The sequence below is a fragment of the Cariama cristata genome, unplaced genomic scaffold (genome assembly GCF_000690535.1).
Source record: "Cariama cristata isolate BGI_N322 unplaced genomic scaffold, ASM69053v1 scaffold10831, whole genome shotgun sequence".
Taxonomy (NCBI): domain Eukaryota; kingdom Metazoa; phylum Chordata; class Aves; order Cariamiformes; family Cariamidae; genus Cariama; species Cariama cristata.
The window spans coordinates 1-9,869 of NW_009601028.1; positions in this window are offsets into that span (position 1 = coordinate 1).

Genomic DNA, 9,869 nt, shown 5'->3' on the forward strand with positions numbered 1-9,869 from the left:
GTTAATTTTCTTCACAGTAGCTCATATGGAGCTATGTTTCAGAATTGTACTGAAAACAGAGTTGATAATTCAGGGATGTTTTCATTATTGCTGAGCAGGGCTTACACAGAGTGAAGGCCTCTTTTGCTTCTCAACGCACCCCACCACCGAGCGAGGAGGTTGGGGGTGGCACAAGGAGTTGGGAGCAGATACAGCCAGGACAGCTGACCCCAATGATCAAAGGGCTATTCCAGACCATATGACATTGTGTTCAGCAATAAAAGGTGCCGGGAAGAAGAAAGAAGGAGGGGACGCTCAGAGTGATGGTGTTTGTCTTCACAAGTCACCTCTACATGTGATGGAGCCCTGCTTTCCTGGAGATGGCTGAACACCTGCTTGCCAACAGGAAGTGGTGAATGAATTCCCTGTTTTGCTTTGCTTGTGTGCATGGCTTTTGCTTTACTTATTAAACGGTCTTTATCTCAACCCAGGAGTTTTCTCACTTTTACACTTCTGATTGTCTCTCCCATCCCACCAGGGGAGAGTCAGCAAGCGGCTGTGTGGGGCTTAGTTGTCTGCTGTGGTTAAACCACAACAACTTCATACAATTGGCCTCAGCCCGTCCATCCAGCCTGGCCACTGTAGAGCCTCCCCTTCATGTATTCCTCCTCTTCGTTCATATTTCATCAGTAGTAAATTGTGGGTCCCCTGTGTTATGTGCCACGGTAGACAAAAATTAAGATGTTCACCCAGCCCATGTGTCAGAGGACAGCAAATGAGTAAAGCACGCCGGAGGAACACACAGTGACAATGACTGTCAGCCAAAAATAGCCTGTTTTGGTGCACTGGAAGGAACAATTCCTTTCAAGTTGCCATCTTACTTAAAAATGTAATTTCATTTCCAAACATTGACTTTAGATTCCTTTGGCTGCTGTACTGGTGGTGGCACTGAGGACATAAGAGTTTGTTGGTCAGTATTAATAATCAATTGTATTATTTAGCCCCAGTGCTGAGCATGGTGGACCTCAACCCTTGACATGAGATGGGAAGTCAAGACCTAACATGGAGCATGGCACAGATAGATGTGGTGAACAGAAGAGGGAGGAATAAAAGGCAATGAGATTGTCATGGTTACTTAGTGTCTGGTGACCCACGTGGTCCCAGGAATAAGTGAAGACAGAGACACTTGGGGACTCAGAGAGGAGCTCTTCAGAGCATGGTCTGGCTATACTTCTCTGTCGAAACCTCAGATGGCAAAAAGACCCTGAGGAAACATCATTCCTTCTTGGCTCTGGCTTTCTCTCCCTAACCCACTGTCCCTAAGTTTCTCTTGCAGTTCACCACCCCCCTTTTCCGCTCCCTTTCCTTTTCATGGAGCAGAAAACCCTCCTGCAAGCCCCTCTGTTTATGCCAGGAATGGGAAGGCACTGATGATCCTGTGCTTCATACATTAATGTCCAGGAGACGAGGGCTGAACTATTAACCTGGTCATTTGAGTGATGAGTGAACATCTCTGGACAATCCTCACTCTGCAAAAGGAGGCTCCAGTAAGACATCTTTATCCCAACTGGATTGCTAATTTGTGGGAGTAGCACAGTCATGTCAAGAACTTCTTGTATTATTGACATAGAGCATCACATATTTTCATTATTATATTGCTGCATTACTGCAATAGGATGTCAGGCTGTGTGGAAATCCTCTTTCAAGGCTTGCTGTGCCAAACGATGCTGGTGTTACCCATTGACTATTTGTCACCATCCCTTATGCTTCCCTGTAGTTTTTCCAGAGGAAGGGCTTAACAAAGTGCTCTGCCATCACCTCCTGACAGAGCCAGGCAGGCTTGTGCACAACCATTCTCACTGCGCATTCAAACTACTCCACATAAACACTGTCATTGACTGAAGGAGTGCTCAGGCAACCCCTTGCCCATGGAGAGAGTTGAGGAGCTTGTAGCAAACAGCTGGGACAAGGCCATTTTCCAGCGGCTCAGTAGTTTGCTTAGCAAACCACCATCCGTGATGTTAGTTACAGCACCCAGGTCCTATGTAGATAAAAAAAGTCAGATGTACTGGGCAGAGAAAGGAGGATTTGTGAAGGAGGATCTCTGCACTGCCCAGGGTGGTTGGTGCCACCATGGTCCCACTTGGCCACCGTGGCTTGTGGCTACTGGGAGGTGCAGTCAGTTTAAATCAGGTTGTGCCTCTCCCCAAAAAGCGAACAGCAAAAGCACATTAAAATGCAATCTGTTGAACGGCAACCAACAGAACAAAACTCCCCAGACGGTTGCTTTTCCCAGGCTTCCCTTTCTGACAGGCAGCTGGAACTGATAAAGCCGTAATTGCCCCTTCCACTTCAGAGAGCATCGTGAGGAGGGGTGCACAGGAAGCAGCCTCTGTCCTACCTGGTGGGCACAAGAGTCTCATGGGAAGCAGATCTTTGAGCAGAACTGGTGTAAGTATTTAGAGAAATCATTTTCCTTTTTTTTTACATCAGCAAATACCACATCACCTAAATCCCTTGGTCCTTCTGCATCTTCTCACTCCCAATCCTGCTAGTTACGCCTGTAGGACCCTGGTGCATGGAAGGAAGCAGAGCCCCATGTTACTCCTCCATGCATGGCATAGATGCTCAGCAGCCGTGGCTTGGCTGCCAGAGGACCCTCAGAATCAGGCTGGTCTCACAGGAAACAATGGCATTGTTGCCACTGGAATAAACATCCTGGTGGCCCATTTGTGTTTATCTGGTATTTCCATTCTCTGCTGATTAACCCAGCCAAGCAGGGTCTTCATGTGGTAATTACAGCACAGCTCATTTGTGTGTGTTTTACAATGGTGTTGATATAATCCCACTAGAGCACCCCAAGCATGTGCAAGGAGTTCCCACCAGAAATCTAAATAACGCCCCAGCGCTGCTGACAGCTTAATAACATGACAAAGTTCAGTCTCGCTGGATGTTAGGGACAGGAATGCGGCTCAGGCTGCTCTGACCTGGAGCTTTCAAAATACCGTATAGTTGAGGCTGAGCGTTTGACAAATAACCTTTTCTTTGCCTGCTCGAATCCATCAGACGTTACCAGGTGCCACGGAGAGGCCACATGCCACTGTTAAAATGTTAAATTGAGTGGCACAGCCATCAAAAGCTCTGGGGAACGACATTTATCTTTATTATTATTGTTATTAATAATGCAGATATTGCTGTGCATTGCATTCCAAGATATTTTTGCAGCACTAAATCATCCAAACGCCCATCGATGGCCCTGATAAATCACACAATAAACCAAAATTCAATACAGCTGTCAGCCCAGACCCCAAGCAAAATCTCAGTGAGCTTAATTATAAAGTTCAGGTGGGGACTGAGCCTGTTTGTGAGGGGACAAGTGGCAGCGGGGCACGGCCATTTCAGGCGATTGGGAAAGGCTGTATCAGCCCTCTCCTCCCGTTCCTCAGTATCTCAGTGCTGCTGCGAGCAGTGGGATGGGGATGGCTGCTCAGGACAACATTTCTCATTGTTTTCCTCTTTCTGCTTTTTCCACACTGCTGCTTTATTTCTTCCTGTTTATTTTAAGTTGTTTCTCTCCATTTGTATTATTTCTACTTTTCCTTTTGCTCCTCTCTTTTCCTCCCGTTCTTTCCGTCTCCCCCATCACCTGCCTTCTATCTCACCATCCCTTTCATGCTCTTTCCCGCTTCTTCCCCGCCGGATCCCCCCCCATCAAAGCAAGGAAACCATAACCCAAAGGAAGAACAAGAATTGAACCTGTGCCAACGCAATGGGCCAAGAGGCTACATATGGAACCAGCAAATCACAGAGCCGTGAAGGATGTTAGTGATTTAAAGTTATGTATATCGAAGTCTGGATCTTAAAATGAATCCATAATGGTAGAGGTAACTAATGGAGAGACTTAACTGACAGCAAGCACAGTTTTTTCTTTAACATTGTTATTTTCCCACAAACTCCTCTTTTCCTGTCCCCACCCTTCCCCTGCTCCTCTTTCTGATTAGTTCAACATCGACGTTGACAATGAAAAGCTAAAGCTGCTGCTTTATGAATAAAGATTTAAGCCCATACACCATAAATATGAGCATTACTTTGGGTGGATGCAGAGTAAGACATCCTACTGGCTCTGACAGCCCCGGGGCTCTCCCCAGGGAATTGTGCCCCATGGCAAGGGGCAGTGAATTTTCCCAGCCAAAGGGGCATGGCAGCACGACTCTCGCTGCAGTGTGATAAATCACGTCCCCAGGACTTGGCCTTCAGCGGAGATGTGGTGCAAAAGCCAGCTGGTCCCCTGCGGCAGCTCAAATACCAACTCTGCTGATTTTCTGTGATCATTACAGATACCCAGAATTAAAACGTGGCTTGGAGGGAAGGGTGCCACCATACGTGTATGCACACACATGTATAAATAGATGTATGCATGTGCATAGGCACACATATGCACACGCACACAAAACATTATACAAAGAAAAACTACACTAAAACATTACCGTACTTGCAAAGTCAAACACTCTGAACTTAGGAAAGACCAAATACTGCTCATCTGGCCCAAATTTGCTACTTTTTATGGTGGCACTGGGACCTGAGGTGGCAATAGTTGAGATGCAGGAGCTCTGAGCACTCCCAGCTGCACTCGAAAGCAGTGGGAATGTAACCCAGTTACCTCCCTTTACTACGTAGTGTATATACATATATATACACCGTATATATATGTATGTATGTGTGTCTACACTGTGAGATCCCTCTTGGCTCAGGCCACCTAGCACACTCCCAAGCTAATCTGTCCCCAGCATCATTTGGAAGTTCATTTGTCCAGGGCCTGTTTCTAATAAGCAGTTTGCAGGCAGCCATCCAGTTTAGGAGGGTAAAACCAGTATGGATGAGAGCCATTTTGTGCCAGTTTGTCCCAGAGACTGGGAGTTTTCCCAGCACATTGAATTTATCGGTACAGCAGTTACCCTGAAATTGCTGTGCGGTGCAACATACAGCGAAAAATCGTATCTTAAATAGGTGAAACTGAGCATCCAAAGTGAAGAGAAAATGTGAATTTGAAGTTCTCAGTCATGGTTCCCATACTGTGAAACATCGTCCTGTCCCCCTTAGGGATACAAAAAGTGGTCTAATGAGTGTTTGTGAAGCAATTACAAACAACGCTGCTGTAGAAAGCACATGATACCATGACTATTTCAAAGAGCTTCCTAACAGGCTGAGTAATAAGGAATAAAGAAGGCTCAGCACCACACATTGCCAAGAAAACAAATTGCATCACCCGTTCAGGGCATCAAACAGGGCAGCACCTGTGCAGGATGTGGTACACGAGCTGATGAAAGCTGGTACCGCAACCCGTCCCCATGAGGTGAATGAGGATTACATGGGTGACCTGAACTCCAGCAGGTTCTTAGAAGTCCTTCCCTTGGCACCGATAATGTTCTTTAATGTTGTTTTAACAAAGGGTTGAAGGAAGGAGGACTTGTAACAAATTTTTTCTAACACTTCTCAATGAATATACCTCCATTCAGCTTTTCCCAAAACCTGTGGTTTTCAGTGCAACACAACTGGAAGAAATCCCCCCTACTATCTCTGCCCTAGAAATCAGGAGCACAAGGATAACTTAAGCACTAAAAAAAACACCCTTTCTTTTTGTTTTCGACAATTTAGGCTTTCCAGACTGCTGCACCTTCTTCCCTATGGCATGAAATTCCCCTTCACACTTCACAATGCTCATTTAAGGAGAAACTTAAACAGATTAAAGCCCCTGGCATGTACACACAACAGATGATGGAGAAGGGCTGTGTTTCCCTCCAGCTGCCGAACAACAGGGTGGATCGGAGACTGGCCACCAGCTCCTGGCATGGCCACGTCCAGCCCTGGGGTGATGGTGCTGGAGGAGTTGGTTGCAGTCCTGCTGCAGAGCGACTAGACTGCGGGTTTTTCCTTTTCCTCCAGGCTTCACCAGAGAAAGGCTAGATACCGTTAGTGGTGGTTGAATATTGGCCAGATTATGGGGCATGTGGGTATAGCCTATATTTATTTTTTTTAAGTATATATTTGTTTGATGTTTTGCAAGCATCTGCTTAAGATTTCTGTGCTTATCTAATGGGAGGAAAGAGCCCATTCTTCCCGAAGCCAATTCAGTGCAAGAAAATGTCATAACACTGTTGGGCCCCTTTGTTTCATCCTTCGCCAGAGGGACTCCATAGTTCCTCTGCTACTTCTTGGAAAGCCAAGAGCAGTGGCTGTCAATTAAAGGCATCTGCTGGGGTCATGAAAGGAAAAGCATGCCTGAGATATGAAGGATGGATGACACCTGAAATGTCTAAACTCTTGCCTGGCGCAGACTGGACTGATTGCAGCGTGTCTAGCAGGATGTGTAGAGTGTTACAGCAGGTATTAAGATAAAAAAGAAAAACCAAACTAAACCCTCCTTGACAAAGCTTCCCCCCACCCCACCACTGAAGGAAGAGGTGCCATCAGTTCTGTGGAGCCTGCTACAGACTCTTATTTTCCACGTGGCAAGCAGGGAGAGACAGCAGTACAAATCCCCTTCAGATAGAGCGATTAGCTGGGTAGAAGCAATCCTTCAGATCACTTCAGAATGACCAAAAAAAATGACCAGCAGCATAGAGACATGGCTGTGGAAAGGGGAAAGCTTTGGTTTGTTCAGAGTAGGTGCATAAGGAATGATAAAATAAAGACAGGAAAAATGATGAGTGATCCAGGTTGCTACTCACCCCACTTCTCATCAGCCAGGTCTGAAATCACAATCACTCACGCACAGAAGCCTCTTTTTTTATGCAGTGCCTAATGGATCTGATGCACTCAGTACCATGAAATATCACCTAGACCAGTGTCCAGAGAGCCTGAGACCAGTGTTGGGTTTGTTTGTACAATGAGAGGAGCCAGGAACATCTTTTGCCTGTGGTCAGTATGTTAAACCCCAAGGGCTGGGGCTCCTGGCACCATCCTTTGAAGCATTCAGTACCGGCCACTCTCAGAGATGCTCATCAGGATGGCGCAGTCTCATGCGTGTGGTTCTGGCAACGCAGTGACATGATGGAGCTGTGCAAGGTGTGGGTTTCTACAAGAAAATGCATGGCAGTGTTAGCAATCAGCCACAGCAATGCTGGCCATGGTCAACCCTCAGGCGGTGGAGTGACGGAACAGCAAAGCTGTATTTCCATTCAGGGCTGATCACAAATTAGGTGAAAAAGGGATTGCATTACTTTATTTTCTCATTCTTTGATATGCGCAACGGTGAGTTTTGCAGGTGCCCTGGTTTTTCTCCATGAGAAAGGGAAACACCACATCTGCTACGAAGGTGCACTCAGGTGCTTGCACATTGAGAGCTTAGTTCAAAAGCAATGAGTCAAGACCCTGGATTTCTATAGCTCTGGACAACTGAATAGCTATTTCAGCACCAGTTAAAGCAGAAACATTAGGCTGACACTTAATTGGCTTGGGTTTGAAGAATTTGAAACAAATTCTCGTTTTTTATATCGCACATTACACCAAGAGAGATGCGGTATTAGGGAGGTGTGGCCCAAAGGGTACAGAAAAAAGTTGACATGTAAACTGAGAGAAATCCTACTCTTTCCTCTCCAGTTGCAGCTGTTGGACAATGAACTCTTCTTATTTCGGAGGGATGGTGATTCTCTGCCATTTGCTGTGAGAGGGACTCTGAGCCTGTCTCTAATGCCTCTCTGGAAGTGGTTTACTTTGAGGAAGGTAAATTCAAAGTTTTGTGCTGGAATAAAACTTACGATACTTCACATCTGTCTATCATAATATCAGAAAGGTCATCTTGGAGCCAAGCCACCCAGTGCTACCTCAGCTGTGTCGAACCTCTCGCAGCAGTACCAATATAAGAAAGAAGGCAAGTGGAAACCTACTTCTCCCTGGTATTTAGGGACTTCTTGACTTGGAAATTGCATCCAAACTTTCACATTTAACAACGGATCTGTTCTTCATGAAGTTATCATATCTGTATTTGAACATCATATTCGTTTTGATCTGCACAACATCCTGCACTAAAGGGCTACAAAGTTTAATTACACACTATATAAAAAAAGCACTTCTTTCTGTTTGCTTTAAACTTGCTGCTTGATTATTTCATTAGGAACATGTAGCCTGTGACACGCGAAATACTGAATAATCATTCCCCATTTCACCCCATCCATTATTTTATAGACCTGTATTATAACCCCACCAGTCCTCATACCCTGTGTGCTGTCCTTGGACACTGCCTTGGAGATTGCTCTGCTCCAGGCCAATACGGTACCAGCGGCTGCATGAACCATATAGCACCGACGTGTGGGGGACACTGCAGGAGTTAGACCCTGGCCACGTTTCTTCTTCTAGCACAGATGTAGCTTACTTGTTCTTGCTGTCTTTCCCTTTATTTCTATTAAATCGATTTTTAGATCCAGTGATGAGCATAGCTGTGTTCATGCTGTGAGTGTACATTTTTTCTTGCAGCCAAGGGAATGTTGCCTGTTTAAAAAAAAAAAAGCCAATTAACAAATTAAACAAAAGTTCAGGAATAACCCAATGAGAAAATAAACCACTTTTATTCAAATTATCATATGTTAATCACTCTTGGAATATAAGATTATAAAGAGCTCCAATTCAGGAAGTTCTTCATTTAACACATTCTCATTTGAAGGATAAAAAAGAAATGTTCACTTATTTATCCAAAAGCTGAAAATGAAACAATGAGCAGACACTTTTTTTTCTTTTAAAAATGAAATTTAACTGTTTCTTCAATAATAAAATGTACTGCCTATTATACAAAAAGGACATTAATTTTATTCACAGTTGACAGAGTACAGCTGCACAATCATAATATTAAAGGTGAACTGCAATGACATTTTAATTATACTATTCCTATTATTATATATTACGAGAGTTAGAGCAGCACACAAAGGCTCTAATCAGGCTCCTGTTGTGTAGGAGCTGCACATACAGAGAAGAAATATATAGTTCCTACCTCAAAAGTTTAGTCTAATCTAAAATTACCCATTAACAGAGGATGTGCCTCAACTGAAAATCACAAGTATGAGAAGGGATTTATCCTGTCTTCCTTTCTTATCTGATGGAGACCCCTAGATACAGAGTTGCTTTTCACTGTCAACCACTACAAAATAGTTGTTTACAAATAAATGACTTTTCTTTGAAGCTTACCAGGTCTGAGTTTAAAGGTTTCCTGCTTTCTCCTTAGGGGTTCCTGATTTTGCCTTTACTCCAGCAGTTCAGGTGGGGACAATCCCAACAGCCATTAGGTATATCTGAGATTAATGACATTTTGGAGGAGAAAATCCAGTCCTGAACTCGGGTCTGGGTCAGTACCTAAAAATTTGAGTGTCCTTTCAAATGAGATATTTTTTGGCTATATATTGCCCCAGAGAGGTACTGTGCCTGATAGTCATGTCATTGTTCACATACTAAATTTTACTTTTTAATATCATTGCAATTTTTAAACAACTGTGGGTCAGCTTAGGGCCATGCAGGTCTCTGTACAGGTTGCTTTCACACTAAAGATGGGAAACTTGTCCATATACCTCTTAGGACTTCCAGACTTGGTTCCTGCTCTCCTCTCTCAGTGGAAGGACAGTAGCATGTACAGTGGGCTCCCCTTCCTCTCTTTCAACCTCAGACTCCCCCTCAAAGTAACCAGCATTGTGCCCCAAATGAGTCAGGATTTGAAAATGAGTGGGTTTTGAGGAAAAAAAGTGGTTCCGTTCACCCCTAAATCTCACTATACAACTTGGTTTTGATCTTCAGGCTTTAGAACTGAAAACAGTCAGATTACAAAAATAAAGCTATTGATCGCTAGATCATGAATTTCTAGGCAATACAGAGCAGGACCCAGCAATCTGAAAAAAAAAAAAGGGGGG